Raw genomic sequence first — 25,758 nt, 5'->3', positions numbered from 1 at the left:
TAACTGAAACCAGTTCAAATTATTTAACTTGAGTAACTGGTATTATACTACCTCCATTCATTACAAATCTGCCCCAAATGTAAAGGTGCAACATCTCTCTCTGGTACAGTGTTAAAGCTATATTTTAATTCAATCTTTTATTTTTTTCCCCAATTTTTATTTTCATATCTTGCTCCCCAAATCTTCTAGGAAAGTGAAAATTAACATTAGACTGTGGCCTGTAATATTACAGTAGAATAGAATAGTTCAGTTGGAACAGATCTTCAAAGATCTAGTCCAACTGCCTGAACATGTCAGAGCTAACCAAAAGTTAAAGCATGTTATTGAGAACATTGTCCAAATGCCTCTTGAACGCTGACAAGCATGGGGCATCAACCACCTCTCTAGAAAGCCTTTTCCAGTGTTTGATCATCCTCACGGTAAAGTAATTTTCCTTAATGTTAAGTAATTCATTTATAACCCAGCTATACTTCAAATCTACCTGTGAGTCATCCATTACTTAGTAAATGATTCCATTCCCTAGTACTGGCAGTCTTCAACAGTGCTTTCTAATAATGAGAGCCTAGAAAAGAAAGCAGTCAAGAGAGGAAAAGAAAGAGTCAAGAGAGAAGTTTTAAGTATTTCTACGTTCTGTTTCTTCAAAATAAGCAAATCAATAAAAAATTAGATCTTCTTTCATTTTCAATGTCAATACTTAAAACTGAATGCAATTTTTTATCAGAAGTTCTGTCAAGAGAGTCCTTGTAGTTTCAGAGAGATATTTTACCACAGGAAAGACCTGAGGGTGTAAACATCTTTGTAGGGTTAAGTCTGAATTTTCAATGAAGAAGTTAAAGTCTGCAGAAAATTTATTGGAAAGAGGGAGTAAAGGCAGCAGAATGCTTCTTACACATGTCAAGACAATCTGGCATCAGAGTTAATTATATGGCCATCTGTTTCTTTGGAATTAATGTACATGTTTAATTACATAACATGGAGCTGGACGCATTTGTAAATACTGCTGCAATGGTTACTAACTTCAGGAAAATAGAGATCTTGGGCACACAGCTTACTTTTGAGAAAAGATGCAAATTTTAATATAAAACTTCCCATTGGATTCCTTCCTCGTCAGTTTTGTACTCTAAATTCATCAGAAGCACTGTGAAATTTAATTAACTGAAACAGATTCAGAACTGGTAAGTAAAAGAATCTCAAATAAATAAATAAATAAATAAATAAATCATGTCTTTAAAATATGGAAGCTTTTACTGAATTTTCTTAATTAGTGGAAAAATAATTTGACCTGCTTTGTTGCTTGTAGAGGAATTATATACATAGCTAGGGATCATCTCAAGTGTGTGGGTGGTTCCCCTCAGAGCTGACACTTGCAGACAGAAAGAAGTGTTCTCCAGATGTAAATGGGAGGCAAAGGAAGGAGGGCTATTCATAGGACATGAATATTACCAGAATAAGACCTCTTGTCCTTACTGAGTCAGGTTTCATGTAAAGAGGGCCAGCTGCTCCTTCAACTGTGTTTGCTTTCAATATTGTAGAAACCAGAGAAAGAACACTGTGAGTGCTAAAACCCTGTGTTGTGAGTAGCTTGATTTACCTGTTTGTATCTGAAGTAGAACAGTGAAAAGCGGATCTATTTGACATTATTCATCGGGTTTGTTTGTTTGTTTTTATGTCTTTCATTTTAGTATTTCTTACGTCCTGTCTCAGGTCTGAATTTTTAATGTTTCATTGTTTTGGTTTCAAACACTCAAAGAAAATATTTTTATTTTCTCAGCGGAGTCTGGGAAGTCATTTCCACCACTGTTTGATTCTGTTAATACTTATATCTTTGGAAAAATAATCATTGTTCAAATTTAAATCAACAGCATTCCTCTGGTACATATGCAAAAACAGCATAACTTTTCATTGTGGCTCCTTTGCACAAATTATGGGTATGATAATTCTTCAGTACACCATCACACATATATTATTTGCTGCCCTTTCAGAAATGCTCTGCTTTTCTACATGAAAGCTTGCTCTTTTCTCAGTGTGTAAGAATAAAAGAGAGAATCAAAAATGTGTTGAAGCAGCACTGACTGTGTGTATGACCGGTATCTGTGAAGGCACTCAGAAGTATCCCTTCTGTGTAATGCCTTTCTGCACTTACAAATTTCCTCTATACTACATGCCCCCTCAGTAGATCTGGAGTATGGACAGTGTGAAGCAGTTGAAACACTAACATGAACATTTAGAAAGGTGTTTGTGCTTTCCTCCTCTTCTTGCTTTCACAAGGTCCACAGGGCTTACAACTATGCTGATAAGAAGGACTCCTTTCACTAGGCATCCTTCCCTAGCTCAGCTTGATAAAACCCTTTTGAAAATCACCAAACTACTCAAATGGAGGTTGGAGCCCTCACAAGAATCAAAGTATGCTCAGTGGTCTATAAAGAAAGAGCACGGCTGCTAAGTAAGAACTCAGAAACAGTGCTGTGGGATTGCTGCTGGCAGATACACTGTCATCAAGGTGTACGCATCCAGCTATATTCCAAATTCAAGATAAAACTAGCAGGCTTAGAATTGAGCTAGGTGCCTGGACTTCACATCTGAAAGTTTTAGAGAGCTTCCAGACATTGGTAGGAGAGATGCCTGCAGAGAAATCAGATTTTTTAGGTATTTTATAATTAGTCATACAGAAGAGTAAAAGAAACAGTCTAAATGTCTAAATTACTACCAAATATGCAAAATGTTCACTTTCAATTGAATGGAAAGAGAACATTTGAAATTTGCAACTTTGAACCACTGTGCTTTTGAGGAATAAATAATAATTTCTCAGTAATTTAGATCCACGTTAATGGATCTTTGATTGTAGCTTAATAAACTTTCAGATATGTTTTTAAAATGTTGATTATTGATAAAGGATCAATAAGAACTGTACAGCATGCATTACTGGTTCTTTTCAGATAGCCTCCATGGCTTTTCTCTCTTAGGAGAATCATTTTGGACCGTTGACAGCATTTTTCCTTCTGAACCTCCTAGGCAGGAAGAAGATGCAACTTATATCAGCCTTTATATGTTTCAGGGGAATATTGGATCACAACTACTTTTATCTGTGTTGTGTACAACTTGAGTAAAAAATATCTGGCAGATGACTATGTTTAAGCACATTCACACCCCTATATAAATATGTAAACACATAAATACACAAGAGTCCTTCACAACAGATATATACAAATAATATAGGCCCTACTCAAAGGAGAGAAATCTAGTGTTGCTTCTAGTAATATTCATCACACATGACCCCTCTGGATATTAGTGTTGCTACTCTCACAAGCAGAAGCTCATGCCATGGACTTGCAATTTGTCTTTCTAGGTTGCAAAAAATAAAAATCAGAATAAAAAATCAATGGAGAGGACAAGTATTGTTTAAATGTTGGTTTCTTTTTGTGCTCATGTGGCAATCCTGCCATGAAATGACTAAAGGGAAGACCAATCTGAGGCATTTAAAGCACTGTTGAATGTTGCCAGTTCCATGACAGGCTGGTAGAGTTAACGAGAAAATATTGAGGAATGGCATTTACTTAGAAATACAAAAACTGAGAGATAAGCCTTTCACCAACTTTTCACCTTCCTTGCATATAAGTGCTTTAGTCACTGAGCTGTGTTTTATCTTGGCACTTAAAGTGGTGGGGTTTTGGTTGGTTGGTTGTTTTGTTTTGTTTTGTTTCATAAGCTTTTGAAAGCTGCTTCTAATACAGGGAAAACTTTAAAAAAAAAACAAAAACTTTTGTGAGTTAAAAAAAAAAGATAATTTTCTTGCTAGTAGCTAGTATGGTGCTGTGTTTTGTATTTAGGGTGAAGATAAAATAATGTTGATAGCACACCAATGTTTTGTTTGTTGCTGAGCACTGCTTACAGTAAGTCAAGGACTTTCAGCTTCTTATGCTGCTCTGTCAGTGACTAGCCTGGAAGTGCACAAGAAGCTGAGAGGGGACACAACCAGGACGATGACTCAAACTGATTGAAGGGATATGCCCTACCGTATGACTGTGCTCAGCAATAAAAGCTGGGGCAGTTGCCCAGGGTGGGTTGCCCTGGGCATGGGAATGAATCAGCTGGTGATGAGCAATTGTATTGTGCATCTCTTGTTCTTTTGCTTGTTTGTTTGTTTTTCCTGTCTTATTAAACTCTCTTTATCTCAACCCAAAAAGTTCTCACACTTTTACCCTTTTCAGTTATTTCCCCTCTCACTTTAGGTGGTGAACAAATTGTTGTGTTGTACTTATCTGTCTGCCAGGTTAAACCACAACACCTTTCTATGGATTCCTTTTCTTTTGCATCCTATTGGTAAACTGCTTTTTGTTCAAAAAACTTTAAAGATTTTTTTTGACCTTTGTATTTTAGCAATCTGTTAGAATCACTTTAATGCACATATATATTGGGAAACAAATATTTAGCAGTTAAGGAAATCCCAATATCAGCTTTGGAATCTCATTTTCAAAGGCCCAAAAATATTGTTATACTTCTGAGAAAACACCGTTACTAGAAACCATAAGTTACTAAGTTATTCCCATCTTGAAATACAGTTTAAGAGCCATACTTTCTCTACTAAGTTTTAAAAATCACACCAGACGTTTCTGGCAAAAACGATCTCAAGTGTTTTTAGATAACACTGGATACAAGAAAATTTACTCAAGCTGAAATGTGAAAATAGGCTTTGGATTTCATTTTACTTTTTTTTTTTTTTTCCCAGTGTTTATAAGTAATGACAAAAAAGTTGAGAGTTCTTTCTGAGCAAGACAGGGTGAATTACTGTTGGATGCCTTATTTGTCCTGCACAGATTAGAAGTTAAAGTATGTTCTTCTCCCATAATCACCATTGTCCTCGTTGTCTTTGAGAAAGTCTGCTGCCTTACTCACTCTCATTTAGTCTTCAGCATTGAGGAATGAATTGTTAGGAATCAATGACTATATAGAAAAAAGGAGAAGGATGGCACTTGGGCCCAAGGAATATTATTACTTCTACTTCAGTCTTGCTATTTGTCACAAAGAAGAAAAATTCTATCTTACTAATTTGTTTGGAGCATATTAGGATCCAATAATTTGGCTGTGAACACAGCATCAGTCACCCACTGAAACTGTGAAGTTTTCTCCTTTGTGCTACTCTGACATTAGCTTTCAGATTTTAGTTGTCACAATTTGGCAGATGCTGCTGCAGGCTCTTAATAAGCAACATGCTTCCTTGTAAGGCTACAAGTAGAACTGAGTTTGAGGCACAAAGCTCTTGAAGAAGATAGGAATGGAACTGGAGAAGATAGGAATGGAATGAGGGCTGCTTGTGTCCGATGCAGTCAGGACAAAACTCTTCTCTATGAAGTGGACTGGAGATCCCACTGCCTGTGGCAGAATTATGTCAGTTCTATGGTAGCTGTTCCAGAACACCAGCTACAAGCAACTTCAAAAGTCATATATCACATCTGAGAGTGGAGGTGATGTAGTTCCAAATAAGTGCTTATATGAGTACACATTAGTTAAACATTTACGTAATTTATTAGAATTTTGTCCTGCCTGTTCCATCCTTCTCTGCCTTGATTGATGTCCAAATTACAATCATCAGCCTTAAATACTACATAAATTAATTTCATAGACTTCCACTCTTTTGTCCACCTCTACCTTGGACAAATATCCCAGCATTGCGCAATCAGGTGAACAAATACATTTTATGTGAAACGTGATGTCCAGGCTACTTAACATTAAAGAATCCACCACCCTTTTGTAAAATGAAAGACTTGTTCTGATTGATTTGGGTAATTGTCTTCTGCATTTTTTTCCCTGCAGTTTCTAGATGTATGTAGTATTATTTATATCTGTTTTCTTGTTCAAAACTGTTGCCTTTTCCTTCATATGATTAGGCAGCTAGGTTCCTGAAAGTAGATGCAGATTCCAAAAGGCATAGATACAGTTGTAGATAATGACATATGTGTCAAATTTGGCCTTGTCTACATGTCTTTATCCATCAGAGTCTTTAAAAATAGAAATAATATAGCAAATAAGCTATCATATCACCCAGAAGAATTGTTCACCTCAGATCTGTGGTAAGACTCTGTACAATGTGAAACAATTTGCACAGATTGTCCTATGTCTTCCTGCTGTGTGACCATATGGCTTCAGTTTCTGATGTTGTTTGTCTGTATTCTCTCACCACAGCTAAAACCAAGATAAAAAAACAAGAACATGAAAACAATTTTTATTCAAATAGAATTTATAATAATTTAACTATTTTTTTCTTCATGAAACATTTAGTAGGTGAAAATAACATATTGATGTACTTAAATTCAAGATGACCACGGGATCCACCTACTCTTCCTGTCAAAAACAGCACATCCATTAAAAAAAAAAAAAAAACACGGCTGCAACGACAAGAAAATCCAAACCAGCTCACTTCCTTTTCTTGTACTAGTGATGGTGGCCACAAATTAAAAACCATACTTCCTTTTATCAGCAGCTGAGAGGAGTTCTTTTAGGAAACTTTTTAGGCACTGATGAGTTCTGAAGTAACAGTTGCAGATTTTAATACATTCTTTTTTCATTTATGAGAAATATTGTCAACATTACTTACTGCACAATATATTTCAGCAAGGGAGCTTTAGAAACCTTGAAACTTCCCAGTACCTTGTTGAAGTAACATGTAATATTTTGTTTTGCATATTCTCTTATTCGTCTGAAAAGATGGAACTCACACCATGATAGGGATCCAAAGAAAATAAATCTACATTACTCAGAGGGAAAAAAAAAATAGTATTTGCATCCAGAAAATAAGAACTTCTCCCCGCTAGGGTCAGGGTAAGTGTTTTGAACTATTTGTACATGAATTTGTTCTTAGTGATAAACAGTTCGTACTGTAACTAATTGACCACATCGACTTAGTGTAGGTTTAAATCTCCTTTTTTTTTTTTTTTTTTTGGTAGCTTCACTCACTTCCAGTGCTTGTGCTAATCAGCTTTCCATAATACATAATACACTTCATAAAGCCTCAGGGTTTAGATATCTACGTGTTGCCGCATTTGTTTCTGCTTGCAACCAGAAGAAGTTTCAGTTTCTGCTTGTTGATTGATGTGGTGGACTTTGTGACATTCAGACACACATTGCTACATTGCTATTTATCAGTCCTGATGAGTAAATTTGATTTCATTTGAACTAATGCAAACTTCACAAATCTTATAATTATTAATCTCATAGTACCCTTAAAATGTAATGGTGGCCCTACTGAATTCAGTGGATAACCTGTAAGTGAAACCAGTCATTGAAACAGCTGAAAGACAAGATTTAAATCCTTTCATTAACTGGGAACATCAAAAAAAATGTTCCAGCCTGAATGTGTTCCAGGGAAATCCCACAGCACTGACTAGCTAACCAAATGTCTGGAAATGCTGGGGTCAACAGCCTGCTTTCCTACTGCTGTGTCAGAACTCTGTAGCAGGGAGAAGTGGGGTTCCCACAGCTCTGTGCCAGTGAGAATGGGTCCCTGGGAGCACCTGGGTTGGTGTGGAGTCATAGGCCTTGGAAAACCCAGGGAATCATTCCAGAACGGGATATCCCATAAGTGCTCACAGTGACTCATGAACTGGAACCCCAGCAGCTTGCCACAAATGTATACAAAGCTTCATGGACATCATTCCTTTCAGTTACCTAATGACTGAACTTCAGACAGTAAGTTTTATCAACATAATCCTGTTTCACTGAACAGTAAAGTCAGGTCTTGTGCTGGCAATCACATGAAGCGAAGGACCTTGATAGTAGAAAATACTTGCAACAATCAAAGAGAATATTAGACCCCAACTATCTTTCATAGTGTAATGAAAGGCAAGTACTGGTATTCATCTTCTATTATATGTATAAATATCAAAAAACAACAGCAACAACAACAACAAAAAACTAGATTGAGACAATTGGATGGTGATGATTTGCACACCAAAATTTTTTGTAGGTTTCATTATTGGGGTTCAAATACTGCAGGCTGATTTTGAGGAAGGATATGGAGTTTTAATTTGGACCAGTACACTCTAGATGTGAAATTAGTTAACAGGAAAAGGTCTGTGTTTTAGTGTCGCTAGACTGATTTCAGTAGTTTATTAAGTTGTTTAAGCCTAGATTCAGTGATGAGAACATTACATTGCAGTCACATTGTCTGCAAAAATGGTTAGAGGGCCTTTTTTATTCTGTTTTGTATGGAACTATCACTGTAGGATAATGACTTACACCCGAGACCCCTAAGAACTACTACAATATAAATAATAACACTGAAGAGCATCCAACATCTCATTATTTCTCAATAGCTAAATAACTTATGATACAGTGGAAAATCTTTGTTTATATTACTTCCTGTCAATGAGTATCCCAAGCAGCATTTACTGTTATAGCCTTTAAAGACTGTCCACTGTAAATAGAACCAAAATGCTTACAACTTTGCAATGAAGAGCAGTGGCACATTATAAGTACCTTATTATTCATTATTCAGTTAACACATCATGAGAACAGATTCCTATCTCTTAAAGCCCAGATTATTGAGCCTGTATTTTTTTTTCTTTTAATATAAGAAAAAAATAAGAAAGCACATTTTGTTTGTTTGTTTGTTTGTTTGTTGCATTTGCATTTGCCTCAGGCCTGGTATGGAAATGAAAACTAGATAATTTTTCAAAATCCAGCTGCTAGTGGGAAGCACTTGAAGACTTGTTAAGTCTACTCTGGTGAGATGTGGCATTGCACAGAGAAAAATTTCAGAGACACAGATGTCAGTATAAAATAATTGTCACACTTGTTTGTTTTTTTTTAACAGAAAGAAAAGTTCACCTCTTAAATGATTCTGTTTCATTTCTCAGGCATAATATATGGAGACAATGAAGGAAGCAACAAAAAAGAATAAAAAATTGAACACAACTCAGATGGAAATTTAGAACTCAGGTCAGTGCCACAAATATTTCTGAGCAATGCAGTGTACTTAATAGCTTTTGCATTGACTTGAAGAGACACATCATGCATTTTTAAAAATGTGATAAAATATGTATCATTATGTGATATATATGCCAATGAAGCACCAAAGGTATCTGTATTCTTTTCAGCTTTTTCTTCCTATAATTTCCAGGCTAAAGGTATATTCTATACCCACGTAAAATCCCATTTCCATTCCTAATTTCATCTGCTTTGAAGACAAAGAGGATTCCAAAATAAACTCAAAGTCTTTCTGAAACTTGATGCATAGCAAACCAACTGTCCTTGAAAAGGGAAGAAGTGACTTCACACAGCAGATGTAACTAGATTTACATGCACCTTTGTTAACAACATAATTAATGACAGTAGCCTGACATTGCTTATATGTTAACACTAATGCTTATTAATGCTTATCCAGGGTATGACACTGAAGAATTTGCTAACTTAAGTGAATGTCTTCTCTTTCATATAGCCAATTCTTTGTAGTCATTTTCCAAGTGTTGTGAGACAAATATGTGCTTCATCTTTTATTTACATTACAATAGTTCGTGGAAATGTTATCAAACCCCACTGGCTAAGCCTTTCACAGGTATACATTCAAAGTCCCAAACTCAGTTGAAGTCCTTGAATGTGCTTTACTATTATCTATCTGAAAAAAAAAAAAAAAAAAAAAAAAGAGTAAAGAGTGCTTGTGACTTGATTATTTATAGAATGTTGTTTTTCAGTTAGCTGGAAGTTGCAAAAGAAACTTTCTTAAGACTGTGACTCACTGGGGATTGCTGAGTCACAGGTAGTAAACAGGATATTGCTGATCTTGTACAACATTTACACTTAAAGTAACATCTTAATAAGCACAGTTTTTCTCCTTTCTAAGAAAAAACATTGACCCATGTCTAAAAGCAGGAAGCAGTGTTCCCAGTGAAATCACTTTTTTTTCTGTGCTGATAATGATTTGAATATTCCCATGTCTCTAACACACATTGAATACAAGACAGCTTCTGTAGACAGGGCCACTGTAATCATTACTACTTAACATTTCTATGCGATCTTATTTCAGAGTTCTTGCAATGGCAACAGAAATCCTCCCTTTGAAAGTTAATCAGATCTATTACTTTAAGAAGGCTTAACTGGCTACTTGTGCAGGTAGTATAAATAGAGGAAAAGGGATTGTAATTTGACCTGGAGGTGAGATCTGTCAGTATTAACAAAATAGGTATTCACATTTTTTAATGCATGCTTAACTATATAGGTAGAACTTTATAACTGCTTAATTTCATTATTTTCTGTATATAGCTAGGATATAGAGAACCTGAGGCCAAATTCTAAATCTATTAAAAACAAAGGGGAACATGACAGAATGATTGAAGTCCAGATATTAATGTCATTTGTTCTCCTCTGTGTAGGTACAATAAATGTAATAGTATTTCTCATTTTCACCTGTGCTAGAGCTTCTTGGTAAATTATGAGACTTAAAGTGATGATGTTATGCCTATTTTATCAAACATTTGTGCATATAATCTGTTTCATTGTCCTTTCTGGTGTTTTTGTTAAGAAGCAGAAAATAAATGCTTGAGAAATGCTTTGCTTTTTTTTTTCTTTGCTTTTTTTTTCTTTTTTTTTCAGAAAAGGTAGTTTCAAGTTTTAACTAAAAATGCAAAATAAAGAAAATTCTATGACAGAAGCTTCTAATATATTTTGTATTTTGAACTACAAAATCAGAAGATGCAGTGCAGTGTTGCATAACTTTCTTTTAGAACTGTTTATTCCTCTTAGAACATCACAATTCTATTATGACATAAACACAAGATATTGATTAGGACCATACTTTGGAAAAGGGAAGAACTTGTTCAGTAGTTTATTTTTCTATGATTCAGGTTTACACGCAAGACATTCCACCAACAAACAAACAAACAAACAAACAACAACAAAAAACCACGTAGCTTAAAGATACAGAACTCAACTCAGATTTTTATTCTTCATCAAATAAAGGTTCGACCTAAAAATGACTTGTTATAAAATTTCCTTCTTTCTTTCCAGTGTGTAGGCAGACTAGCAGATGTTACTGCATCTGCGGCCTGTACATAGTTAGTTGGTGTATAGAAATATTGTAATAGCGACATTAGACTACTCTGGCAGCTGAATTCCTTATAACTCATACTAATGTTAATTTTTCCTCCCACAGTTTCTGAACTAATTTGCAAAGAACTGGAAAACTGTTGTGATTTTGTGTTTCTGAGGTTTCCAGTAATAGCAATATCATTTTAACACTTTTATGTTCTTTTGAACCAAAAGCATATTTGTAAAGTTTGTATACACATTTGAAGATTATACCCAAGAGAAGGAAGACTTTAAAAATGTGTAAGTTTAAATTAATATTAACAAATGTTGTATCATATTTGCCTTTGGTAATTATTCTGTCAGCAACAGAAGATATCTGTCAATGCTGAATTATTTTTTTTCTTGGAATTAACTTCTAACATATTTGTAATGTAGACATTATTGTTGACCTATTCTCTAGTAACACTAATTCTAGTGAAAAATGATATTTTGAGATAGCTTGATAAAGTATGAAGACTACTTTTGAAAATATCTTCAGGTTTGTTAGATTTTCCTAGTGCTATGTACAGTCCAAAGCTTAATAAAATGTACTTAGAATGTGTTACTACTTAAATTCTTGTAGCATAATGCAAGAATTCAGCATAGCCTTTTCTTTTCCAATAGTTCAGGGTTGGTACAACTAAAGAACAGATAACCTCTGTTCTTTAAAGCTCATACTCATTACTGTATACCATAAACCACTACAGAATATCCCATTTCCCACTTCAGAATGCAGAATCTACTTGGCCTGTGCTTTGTCAAAAAGAGGGGTGTTGTGATTGCCTCTGTGTGCACTTGGGAAGTGGCAGTAGTTTGTTGGCTAACAGTTGTGGCCTCAAAAAAGGCTGGCCAAAATATTTTCACTGCGATATTTTTGAGCTCATTATATGCACACATGCCAAGAGTGCACAACATATTTCATAACAATGGTCACCATAAGGTAAATAACTGTTTCTTATAATGTTATTATAATATGTAAGTCTCAAATCTGATTTCACTTATACAACCATAAATTTACTCTGTAATAGATCAGATTTAGATCCAAAATCCAGTAGACTGCAGTAAGTCTAGCAGTTACAGCTGAAAATTGAGCCTTGCAAACTACAGACACATAAAGTACAGATCTCAGCAATCACCCAGATGCATATATTTGTATAGATGTTTTAGTCTTTGATAGAAAAAGAAGCAAATAATTTATCTTTGACTTTGAGGTCACATGTAGGGTACAATTTCCTTATTCTTGAGTGGATCGGTGTACAAACAACAAAAATGTTAACAGAGCAGGAGGAAAGACATTTGTGTTGTTTCTCCCCTCAGACTATACTACTTTTAAACCCCAGGAAATTTAATGGGAGAGAAGTGGGCGGATTTATTTGGTTTTCAATGATAAACTCCAAAAATGGTTTCCAAAGGTTGGACACCAGAAATTGTAAAACACCTTGCTCACCGCTTAAAACAAGCAAGAGAATTTACTAAATACAAAGATTACAAACTTTTACTTATTTTTTAAATGGTAATTGAGCAATTGAAATATCCACGAGAGACAGAAGTCTTAAATGACAACCTTTATGTTCAAACGGTAGTCTTCTTTCAATTGTTTTGTAATTTAAAGTCATTAAGTCTTGGGTCTGCCAGGAGTTTCTAAGCTTTTATCCTGAAATAGGATAAATTACAGCCCATTCAAAGTTTTAGTATGGTATCACATAGGGTTCTAGTTGTAGCAATAAAAATGAATGGTTACAAAATTTGCAACTCTCTTTACATCTTGAAGCTTATACCTTATCTAATAGTATTTAGCTGTGAAATCCTTTTTCAGTTTATTTCTAGTTTTTATTCATATATTAATATGGGCATTTACATAATGGTGATTGAAAAGCGTTTTAGCTTAATCCAGTAACATATATAGAAAAATCTTACAGGTCAAGAGTATATTATGATTATCTCCTTACAAAGACTTATTTGCTTTTGTAGGTGTATTTTAAAATGTGGTTTCTGAATTTTTATCTGTAACTTAAAGTATATTTTGTACATCTAAATATCTAACCTATGCTTAAGCGTATAATATGTGACAGAAAAATTCACATGCAATTCAGAAATTCAGGTGTGTGAAAGAGATGCAAAGGCAGGCCCAGGTATGTCAAACTGTAGGATTCAGGTTAAGATTCAATATCGTAGGTGAAACTGGTTGAAAACATATATTGGGAAAATTTTATTTAGTGAAGAACTAAAGTAAGACTAGAATATTGTCCTGGTTTCAGTTAGGACAGAGTTAATTTTCCTCCTAGTAGCTGGAAAGGTGCTATGTTTTGGATTAGGATGAGAAGAGCACTGATAACATGCTGATGTTTTAATTGTTGCAGAGCAGTGCTTACACCAAGCCAAGGACTTTTCAGCTTCTTGCTCTGTCCTGCCAGCGAGCAGGCTAGGGGTGCAGCAGGAGCTGGGAGGGGACGGACCCAGGACAGCTGACCCAAACTGGCCAAAGGGGTATTCCATACCACCTGACGTCATGCTAAACAATATGTAGGGGTGGCTGGCTGGGGTCGGGGGTCCGGCTGCTCAGGGATAGGCTGGGCATCGGTCAACGGGTGGTGAGCAATTGCATTGTGCATCACTTGTTTCGTACACATTATTATTAGTAATACTACTACTATTATTGTTATTATTATTTTCCTGTCTTAATAAACTGTCTTTTGCTCAACTCACAGTCTTCACTTTCCCGTTTCTCTCCCCCATCCCAGAGAGGGAGGGGGGAGGGTGAGCGAACGGCTGTGTGGTGTTTAGCTGCCAGCCGGGTTAAACCACAACAAATATATATGAAGGATATGTTTTTTCCACTTTCAGAAGAGATGCTAGTGAGTGACATTTTTAATGACAGTAATAATTTAAGAAAATTTCAGTGCTGTTTAATGTGAGTTTTACAAAGTAAAAGAAGTATCAGCAAGTGTTCTGAAAATCACTGAAATGCAACATTAGAAGGGATCTCATGGTGTCTTTTGGTCCATCCCATTGCCTTGCCTAAGTCTGGGTTTAAGAGGTATTTGGATTGTATTTAAAGATGCTATAAAACATCCTTTACATCCTCTCCAGTAAATCTGTTCCACTATTTCATAATAATGACTTTGAAAATACCCTTTTTGTTTTTTGTTTTTTTTTTTGCCCCTTATGTCTATGTTGAATATCTCACTACAGTTTCTGTCAGGTATCCAAATCCTGTTTCCTTTGGACATAGAGGACATCTTATTGTCTTTTACTGTTTCAAAACCAGTTGTGATTAATTCCCTCCTCACCCCAATCTTTTCTCATGCACCTTGTTCTTCTTACTCTCTGCATGTACTTTTTATTCTATTCTTAACATTATGCAAAAACGTACAGACATTTCCATTCTGTTATCATCAGTAACGGTTAAAAAAAGAAAAAAAGCATAATTTATATTCTATCATTTGTCTATAACTTCTTTACACAACAGCCTATATATACTGACACATATTTGGTATTCAGGAGGAAAGCATGAAAAATATACCAATTAATATACCAATATTAAAAATACTTTCTTCTTCTGTGATGGATGTGATCATCAAATTTAAACAAAAGTGAATACACGCATAAAAATGTGTATAGCAGAGTGACCTACTCTTTAAGAATCAGAAGAACCAGATCTTCACTTAATTTGCAAAGCAAGTAAAACGAAGAGGTTTGTATTGCTCCTGCCATAGTTCTGGGCAGTTTCTCCCTTTCAAAAGGTGAGAGACAAGTGATCAGTCCATTGGTCAAGTACTGAAATGCATACAATGAAGCTACTCTTCTCGCACATTTCATAGAATCATAGAATCAGTCAGGTTGGAAAAGACCTCTAAGATCATCTAGTCCAACCTTTAACCTAGTACTGACAATTCCACCACTAAACCATGCTACTAAGTTCTACATCTACACGTTTCTTGAAGACCTCCAGGTATGGTGACTCAACCACTTCCCTCGACAGCCTATTCCAATGCCACACAACACTTTCAGTAAAGAAATTTCTCCTAATATCCAACCACATTTAAAAGAGTGAGTTCCTAAATACTGACACTTTTCCAGAGAGGGAGACAGAAGACTTAAAAATCTCCTAGGTTTTAAAAAAAAAAAAAAAAAAAAAAAAAAAAAAGAGCCGAACACTGAAGGCATAAAGATGATTGAAAACATGTACATGGGTCTTTCTTCCTAGTCGCTCAATTTACTTATAAACATTCTTCGGTCTGAAATACTTTTCCTCACCAAAGCAAAACCAAAGCCTGATGTGGGCTGGATTCCACCACAGATTCTACCACTTTCACACTTTCATTTATTCAACGCTTTGTTCAACTAGTGCAGTCCTTTCACCTTTTCATGTGTATAATCAGAGGCACAGCCACATTCCTGTGCTCTCTGTAGACTTCTTTTATACTTAATTATGCTTCAAAAGAATTTTTCTTGTTTCACTATCAGTCCAAAATGTAACTAAAACCAAGAGGATCACCAACATAGTTTATAGAATATATATATATGTACATATCTAGGGTGTATAGAGTTTAACTTCTGGTACTGAGTGTGTTTCAACTGAAGTGGGATCTTCTTGTAAAGGCAGTCAGGGGAGGAAACAGGAAGCTAAAGCTGATGTAGTTTCCATTGACTCACACCGAACAACAGGCCAAACTTTGTGTTATTTACTTGTTAAAGTGAAGAACTTTACTCAAGAAAGAACTGCAAAGTGCCTTCCTATGTACCTCCCAATCCAAGGAAGTAGAGAGATGTAACTTCCTACTCATCTTCAGTCTTTTCGTCAAAACTTACACACAGAGAAAATGAAGAATTCATATAACACACCACTGCAGTCCTGCTTTGGATATAAACAAGCATCCTTAGTGTTATCTGAGATTTATGTTTTGCTCTTTTGATCCTACAATTTCCTGAATACAGGGCTTTCTGTGAAACAGTAAAACTGTAGAGCAACTTCTATTACATACCTCTGGTCCACCTGTCAAAGAAAAAGCAGGGGTTTTCTGCAGCTCACTTCCTATTTGCTCTGAGTAACAGTTTGTCCAGAAATCTCTAGACAGCTTAGACTACGACTGTTCTTTTGCATGCTTCTGCTGCACAGCATTTAAGCTTGACTGGCAAATTTGCTCCACTTTTGGGGTCTTGCACATGCAGTTATTCTTGGGAAACGCCAGCTAAACAATTGGCATTTAATTTTCTTGTCAATGAAGAGCTCTATAATCTGAGACAGACTTCACTACTTTATGGAAGGTAGTGAGCTGTCCTTTTTGGAAATTTAATGCAAATATTACACTATGAAATTTTGTTCAGAACTGATACACAAATGCATTCATTTCAGTTCTTTTAATGAGACTATGGGAAGGAGAGCACTCTCTTCCACTATGTGAGAATATGTACTAAAGAGTATGGCTTGCTATAGACTTTATTTCCACTTAAAGAGAAGTGAAGCATGCTCTTCTCTTCCTTCCTTTGTATAGATATTGCAATTTCTACAATAGTTCTGATGTATCTCTTCTCTCTGGTGACCAGCAATAGAACCCAAGGGAATGGCATGAAGCTGCAACTGGGGAGGTTCAGATTGGATATTATGAAAAGGTTGTTCACCAACAGGCTGGTTGGGCACTGGAACAAGTTCCCCAGGGAAGTGGCCATGACCTGCTGGAGTTCAAGACGTGTTTAGACAATGCTCTCAGTTATTTAGTTTGATTTTTGGGTGGTCCTGTGTGGAGCCAGGAGTTGGACTCGATGATCCTCATGGGTTCTTCCAACTCAGGATATGCTATGATTCTATATTTGTGGAACATTTTTTTTTTTTTTTGCAAATTTGTGTGTTTGCAACTGAACCTACCAAATAAGTAATAAGATCAACACATCATGGATACTTTCAAAGTTAAAATTATTTTATTATGCTCATCCCATCCAGTTATCTTTTCTTTGCCTAGTTTTGCAGTGTGCAATTTTAAAATAAGACATAGTGCCACAAGAACTATAGTGTGTTACTTATTTCTGTTAGTAGATTTGGATTCATTTTGGTAATAAATACGTCCATTCAAAAAACATAAATATGCAACGCAACATTCTCTCTCCACTTGGTGGTTATCTAGAGTTCAGCTTTTCTATCTATGTAGAAAGAGTTTTCCTCTCTTATAATGTCCTCCCTTAAAATTAATTAACGGACCAGCCCATAATGATATGTGCTTCCTATTCCAGTAAAGAGGAAGGAAACTTTCAAATCAAATGGACGTCAATTGGGCTGTAACTTCTGATGAATAAATATGTATCTACAAACAGGAAAATCTCTTCTGTTGCCAAATCATGGATAGGAACTGGTCTTCCTCTCCTTAATGGGCAATCTAAAGGTCAAGAGCCTGAATGGAGACAAATGGTGACATTATGCCTGGTGATTACTTTGTTGATTTGAAATATAATATAGGAAGGAGCTGAAAGCTGCCTGCAAACTGATTATTACTCATTGCTCTCATCAACAAAAATAAACAACAAGCAGATATATTTGCCCTGAACATAAGAGTTAAAAATGAAAAAATTCTAAGAAATCATTTTCTGACACAATGCAGTGGAAAAAAAATTATTTACTTTCCATACAGTAATACAGATAAATCTCTAAAGACTCAGAGTAGGCGGCAGTCAGGAATAATCATAATCGGATTTTGATCATGAAAATCTAAGAGACACAGTAGAAGAAGTAATTGTACTGTTTTTAATGTTTTCATGAATAAATGTTTTGGAAGGTTTCATTAAGATCTTTTAAAAGATAATTATTCACAGTGCTTAAATACATTTTATTTTTAAATAAAGAAAAAATAATTTTATTTCAATCTCTTTCCAGATTTCATCTGTATTTAGTAACTTCCAAGCCTGTATTAGGCTTTTCTATAAGCTGGCCACACCAACTTCATCTCTGTACCAGACACAGTAGCATCGCTCACATGCTATTAGGATTTTTATGACTGAATTAGTTTTATTAACTCATTGGGGAACCCCAGGAATTTCTGTATTGCTTTTTGGGGAGATGTAGTGTCAGTAGTGAATCATTTTTACTTGTTGATGCTCTCCCTCCCAGCCTCCTCTTATGCCTGAAAAATAATCACAGTTTCTATGGCTTCTTTACTTCCTATTCTAATTATGTCCAGTGTCTGAACTGGGTGCCAGGAGCAAGTATCTGAAAAACTGCTGTCAAGAATTTTTGACATCTTTTCAAACCTCATTAAGGTTCAGCTGGAACTGCACTGTCATTCATATTAGGAAAATTAAGTACAGTAAGAAGAGAAAATCTCGTAAAACTCAATGTTCCTGCTATTCATCCTAGTAACACCCTCTGTTAAGAGAGCAGTGTCCTTTATGAATACAAATCAAACAGAAGACATATACATTTGAAGAAGAGAAACAAAATTCCAGTAATAAACTTGGTTTTGGGGCAATGAAAAATGTACAAATAAGATGTAAATGGGACTTACCCAAATCTCTGATCTTTCCATCCAAACTGAAAGCCAGGCAATCAGCTATTTAGTGTTTCATGTGATAGTTACACAATATGTTTGTTTGTTTTCACACGGCAAGCTTGGGATAAGCTGTCATATACAAAACACTGCTGCTTCTCCCTCAACACCCTCCCCACACCCCCCCCCAACCCCCATGTCAGAACTGCATTTGGAGTGCCAATTCAAGGGGAAATTTGTATGTTTAAATACCGCCTTCAGGCCAGAAAAGTTCAGAAACTTCCATATTCCTCTTCAATGTTTTTATAAACAATTTGGATGTAGGACTAGAAGGTGTTTTGAGCAAATTTGCCGATGACACCGAACTTGGAGGAGTTGTGGAGTCTGTTGAGGGTGGAAAGGCCTTGCAGAGTGATCTGGACAGGTTGGAGAGCTGGGCAATCACTAACCGCATGAAGTTTAACAAAAGCAAGTGCCAGGTCCTGCACCTGGGATGGGGCAACCCGGGCTATGCGTACAGACTGAGTGATGAAATGCTGGAGAGCAGCCCCACAAAGAGGGATCTGGGGGTTGTGGTTGACAGCAAGTTGAATATGAGCCAGCAGTGTGCCCTGGCAGCCAGGAGGGCCAACCGTATCCTGGGGTGCATCAAGCATGGCGTTGTTAGTCAGATGAGGGAAGTGATTGTCCCGCTCTACTCTGCGCTGGTGCGGCCTCACCTCGAGTACTGTGTGCAGTTCTGGACACCACAGTACAAAAAGGATGTAAAACTGTTGGAGAGTGTCCAGAGGAGGGCTACGAAGTTGGTGAAGGGACTAGAGGGGAAGACGTATGAGGAGCAGCTGAGGTCACTTGGCCTCTTCAGCGTGGAAAAGAGGAGGCTGAGGGGAGACCACATAGCGGTCTACAGCTTCCTCACGAAGGGGAGTGGAGGGGCAGGCACTGATCTATTCTCTTTAGTCACCAGTGATAGGACCCACGGGAATGGTGTCAAGCTGAGGCAGGGGAGGTTTAGGCTAGACATCAGGAAGAGGTTCTTCACTGAGAGGGCGGTCGCACACTGGAACAGGCTCCCCAGGGAAGTAGTCACTGTACGAAGCCTGTCGAAGTTAAGAAGCGTTTAGACTGTGCACTTAGTCACATGGTCTAAAATTTTGTGTAGACCTGTGTGGTGCCAGGAGTTGGACTTGATGATCCTTATGGGTCCCTTCCAACTCGAGATATTCTATGATTCTGTATTTAATTACTTCATAATATGTTATGATTTATTCATCTTTTGGTACAATGACTTTTAGGCTTTTGAATGCATGAGTTAGTTGTGGTTTTAAGTTTATTTAAAAAAATAAAAAAGTGTCATACAAGACATACAAGTTTGTAAACTCACACTTTCACTTTGAATTTATACAATTCTTCAGCTAAATCTGATAATAATCCCAAACTATAAGCAAGTTGGCTCAATTGAACATACTACTGTAGGGATTGGTCTTAGAAACTGCTAGAAAAAGCAGCATTTCTTTCTGCAGGAGAGGATGGGAATGAGATAAAGTTCTTTGTAGTTGAAATCTCAAGATACCTGTAATTTTTAGTACTTGGTTCTTGTTCTCCTGGTGACCGAATTGAGATAAAGTTCTTTGTAGTTGAAATCTCAAGATACCTGTAATTTTTAGTACTTGGTTCTTGTTCTCCTGGTGACCGATTTGAGATATTTGATGGTGCAATATGAATTTGAAATAAAGTACAGTAAGAAGAAAGGCAAACATTTTACAGAGCACAATTCTCCCTAGAAGTGAAAATTCAGGAGGCTATGAATTCATAAGGGACTATTCTATTTGGAATAAATACCAGCATACCAAAAATTTCTCTGTAATAGAACACTAGCTCTTAGGGTTCACATTTTGGCTGATCATGACAGGCCAACCATTTTCAGAGGGGAAAAGACAGTTAATAAATCCACTGCCTACATTTATCTTTCAGAGTAGTTCACAGCCGCTTGGATTGTTTGTCTCCCTCTTTGCATGTATTATGCACTGGAAGCTTACACAGGCCAAATTATGGGGTCTGGCTGAGTGCCGTGGCCTCTCATCTGAAAGACAGCTCTGTATGGAGGGCAGAGGGCAATGTATCACAACCATAGGAGTGGTTTTAACAACTGGGCAATGTTTTCCTGCTTTTTTTCTTTACCCAGCCAACACTCATATTATGGGGGTGTGTGAAATACAGATTACAATTATAGTCAGACATAATTTCCCACGATTTTGGTTTTCATGAACATTCATCATTTTGCATATTTGTTTGGCACTGATGACCTATTAATCAAAGATGAGCTTTTAGTGCTGACACTTTCAGGCAATCTTGACATTACAAACATCTGCCTATGCTTTAACACCTGTGCACTCACAATAACCCAGCACCTGCTAGTGTCCAAGCAGTGTGATTTATGTGCCTGGCTATGGGAGCCTGAGGGCTTTTGCGGCTACAACCGGTGTCACGTGTGCTCCAGTGAGCACCAGAGTGCTGGGGCCTCGCTTGCACTTGGGCAGTCCTGTCTGCATGCAGACAGAGATCCCAGAGTGACCCATGTGGTTGCTTCAGCCAAGACCCATCTCTCACTGTTGGCTCTGGGGGCAGCCCTGTGGCACCCCATGTCAGGGAGGGGTGGGCTGCACACAGGCAGCCAGTGGCTGTTGGAGGAACTTGAATGTACAATTTAGGGAAGGCAGTGCCAGCACAAAGCTGATTTACTGAGCCTGGCCTGGGGAGAGCCCAGAAGCTTCCAAAAAGCCCTTCCATGGTGTTATAGGTGTGCATGTGCGTGACTTCTAGAGCTCTGTGCCTTCCTCCCTTCTGTGCTCAGTGAAACTTAATGCAGCTTGCATCTGACGCCCTACTCCTCTAGGTACCACTTGAGGGCTTGCTTAGAAATTCCTGAAGAAATTCAGGTGTGCAAATAGATGTGTTTTTAAAGGTTTTTCAAGAGCAAGGTATCTGTGGTAATGTGTTATTTGTCAAAGAGCTGGTAGGTGCCTGAGTAACAGGTTCTTTCCAAAGTGCTAAGTACTCAGCTGTGGCACCTCCAAGTGTAAGAATGAATCATGTTGACAAATGGTTTTAGCTTTTTTTTTTTTTTTTTTTTTGTGAGAACTAGGTGTAGAAGATTGTGGTTTGTTGTTGTTTTTAGTGTGTGTATATGTGTGTGATTTTAGCATGCTATGAAGCTCTTAATCATTAAATATTTTTTTAATTAATTTCTGATTTTGTCATTAGCACTTACTCAGTAGTCAGAACTGTTTGATCTCTTCTAATCTCAACACCAAGAAGTTATTTTCACTTGCTTTTGTGACACAGTACAAAGATAATTAAAAACTACTTTCTATTATTTCTAAAAACTAGTAAACTTTATATTTTATTATACAAATGTCTGTTAATCCTACTTTTTGAGCAAAGTATGTCAAAATGTTTATATAGCTTATTTTTCGTGTTTTATTTATTTACAATCTGCTACTAAGCAAACAGTGCTTGGAAGACATCAATATCTAGGTGGACAACACAACTGCAAAGTCTTCATAATAACTATTACAGAACTCCATCTACCATTCTTTTCCAATGATTTTTCTTTTCCTTATTTTCCCTGTACAGTTTGTATTTGTCACTCCTAACCTTCTAAACAAGTAACTTTCTGGTTTAGAATCAGAAAGCCCATCTGACTCTTCCTAGAAGAAAAAAAAAAAAATTCTGATAAGGAAGTAAAATTTTATTGAAGATTGTTAGAGTAGGATCTGCCTACTGTAAGTCAGGTACCCAAAGTTTAAATAAATTAATCTTCAAAATAAATGACTGTATGTAGTTACTTTCTATTTTCCCAGTTCAGATAACTAATTTTCTATGTCCTGGCATTAATATTCCAGTTTCCAAAGCATTTTCAACCAAGAGCTTAAGGGCCAATGCATCAGGAGACAACCTATGGTCTAGCATCGGATACATCATCAATCTCAGCCTAAATGTAGAGTTATCACAGCCACCCTGTCACTGCAAGAGAGAGGATTGCCAGCTGGCTGAAAAGCTGTGACTGTAGCTAAAAACTGTTCTTAGGAACTACTACTTACCTTTCATGCTTGGTTTGGAGAGAGATCATGTAATTTCACAAGGAGCAGAGAAGCCTTCTATAACACAAGAGGCTGAGGATCTTGAGGCATGCTGGCTGCAACTGGATAAAAACAACCTATGTTTATGCCAGCAGTGTTCTTTCAAAACAGAGTGGCTGCATGCAGACTGCTGGGTGGGTATGGTCCTTGTCATCTTTTAACTATCAGATTCTATGCAGGAATCAGTTGATTTTTATCAATATACTAGCATACACTGCAGTCCTGTTCTAGAACCCAGGCAAGTTCTTTGACACACCTGAACTTACTGGCTATTGTGAGCAGTGGAAATCGGAGAGTTGGGGAAGGGAAGATGAATGTAGACAGGAAAACAAGATATTATTTTTTTTCCACATTTTTCACACAAATAAGTAAAGGAAAACAGATCAGCTTGTTTCCTGAGAGGAAAAGTTCAGTTTTCAGTGTTCTAGATTTTCAGTACGGAAGATATTTGATACCACTGCATACCTACAGTTCTGCCCCAAAGAAAGATCATTAACTAGGAAAACCTAATCCAGAATTTTCTACCTACAGAATATTTCTTCAGAGTTTTTTTTTTGAGGTTTCAAGCTACAAATACAAGAACTGGTCAGCATCTATCCCCTTTTCCAAGTGCAATATAAAAGTACGATATATTAAAAGATTGTGAATGTATTCTGAATGCGAAGGGGAAGCCCTAACTAAATATAACACATTAACAGATATTTAATATGACTGTTTTCTTCATCATGTTTAAGTATCTGAATTATTCCTCCTCATCACAATTACCTCACTGATTAGTATGTCATAGAATCATAGAATGGCTTGGGTTGGAAGCGACCTCAAAGATCAACTCATTCAAACCCCCCTGCCATAAGCAGGGATGCCACCCACTAGATCATGTTGCCTCATCTAACCTGGTTTTGAACACCTCCAGGGATAGGACATCCACAACCTCTCTGGGCAACCTGTTCCAGTGCCTCACCACACTCTGAGTGAAAAATTCCCCCCTAACCTCTAATCTAAATGTCCTCTCTTTTAGTTTAAACCATTCCCCTCATCTTGTCAATATTTGATTGAGCAAAGAGTTGCTCTCCATCTTTTTCATAAGCCCCCTTCAAATACTGAATATCTGTCCTTTTCTAATAGGACAGATTTTCACCAAGTTGCAAATAAAAATTCAACATCACCATTTGATGAACATAAACAATAATAATAAAAAAGTTATGTATTTGTTGCTTATTTCCAAATGCTAAAATAGTGGGAACAATTGCTAATTTTTGCACAGTCAATGTATTTAAGAATATTTAAGAGTATTTAAGTATATTAAGTTTGTTTTCATGTGAATCACCAGTGTTTTTTAGCTGGAAGATTTAGAAGAAAATACAGGCAGCTCCCGTAAGGTATAAAGAGCCTAAGACTTTTTTTTTTCTTTTTCTTGTTTCTTTTACTTTCAGGAGTGGTGCTACAGAAAAGGTTGCACACAAAGGGTAATCCTTTTGTAAAGGATTTTGCTGTTCTCTTCATCTTGTCTCCCCTCTTTTTAGTAGAATGGTTTTCATGCTTTAGGTGATATTAGTTGTATTATAGTAGGCTACATCCTGACAAAGATTTTAACTAGCTTGGATGCCAGCAGGAGGTTGCAAGATGAATAGAAGGATCCCTTCTCTGTTTTGCAGAGCTTACATCTTAAGAACTTTAGAGCACTTGCTGGTTTATTCAAACATTTAGTTAAACAATGAAAAGAGTGAGAAAGAGGGGCAGCTAGAAGATACAAGTGTGACTGTTATTTAATTGCATTTCCTATAGATGAAATCACTAAAATTAAAGAAAATATAATCATAGCCAACATTAACATCCTGAATAAGATCAGCTCATGTGTGTTATTGACCAAACATACCAAAACTCACTTAGATTAGGGAAGGAAGCTTTGTCTCCTTCATAACGTCTTTCAAATCTAGTGTAGAAAAACTAACATTTCAATGCCTTAGAAATCAATTGGTAGCCTCATGTCCAATTCCCTGATCCTGAATGAAATCTTATCACTAGATAATTGTTTTCCATGTTAATTTCATCATAGAAAATATGAAATTGATGCCTAGATTTAATATGTCATTTATTAATTTGTCTGGTATTCATTGTGCAGAAATCCCATCCCATTTGAACACAAATTATCTTATGATCTTAAGTCTGGCTCATCAAAGGGCTAGGAATCAGACAAGCCTGTACCTATTTAGTTGTCTTTCACTAGTTGATAGGTAGGTGTTTAAGGGTTTTTGTTTTGTTTTGTTTTCAATTTTACTTAACATAGTGAGCTTGCTGAATTTTTTAGAGGCATGAAAGATGAACAGAAGAGGGACTGTGCTAAGTCCTTTGTAATAGTAGAAGTGTTAGAGCCTACTAGGGAGACAGCTAGATATGTCAGGAAGTAGAAAAAGGTATGGGAAGATTAAAAATTGAGGGCAAAATCTTATTATTGTAGGACAGACTACAGTAGAACAAGCTACATAGGAATTGCTGACCTTAGAATCAGCCCAAAGATGTAATGTGTCAATGTAGAGTGATTTGGAATATTTCTTGGATATATGGACTATTTACTTAGAGAGGGTAGTTAACGAGATGAACATTGGTAGGAGAGAGAAATTACTAGGGAATATCATAACACATATAAAAGTTTTAGTGTCTAAATCAGAAAAAGAAGGAACAGGTTTATAATCCTATGTGCCAAGGTAATCTTGTTACTTCGTCTTTGAACTTAAAGCCTTATTTTCATACGGGAAAAACTGTAATTCCCCTGGCTAAAAAATGACAACCTCATTTCCAGCACCTATCCAAGTCTTAAATAAGTCTTTGTTAGGTTTGATATTCCAAAGAATCCTTTGCTCTGAACAGAGAAGGCCTTAAGGGGTTGAAATATCAAGAAAAATATCTTTATCTGTCTTAAATTACTGACGTCAGATATAATAAAGATTATATCCTGCTGTTCTGGTTGCTATTTATGTGATTGAGAGTAGTAATGAACTGAAATTAATCTAGTGCCAAGTCCTTAGGTACACACTCTGAGAAAATGTTGTCCTGTGTTCTGGTTTGCATGTTAGTTTATAATG

Source organism: Anser brachyrhynchus (genome assembly GCF_964034855.1).
Source record: "Anser brachyrhynchus genome assembly, chromosome: 1".
NCBI classification, from domain to species: Eukaryota; Metazoa; Chordata; class Aves; order Anseriformes; family Anatidae; genus Anser; species Anser brachyrhynchus.
Note: the sequence above shows the minus strand (reverse complement) of the source record.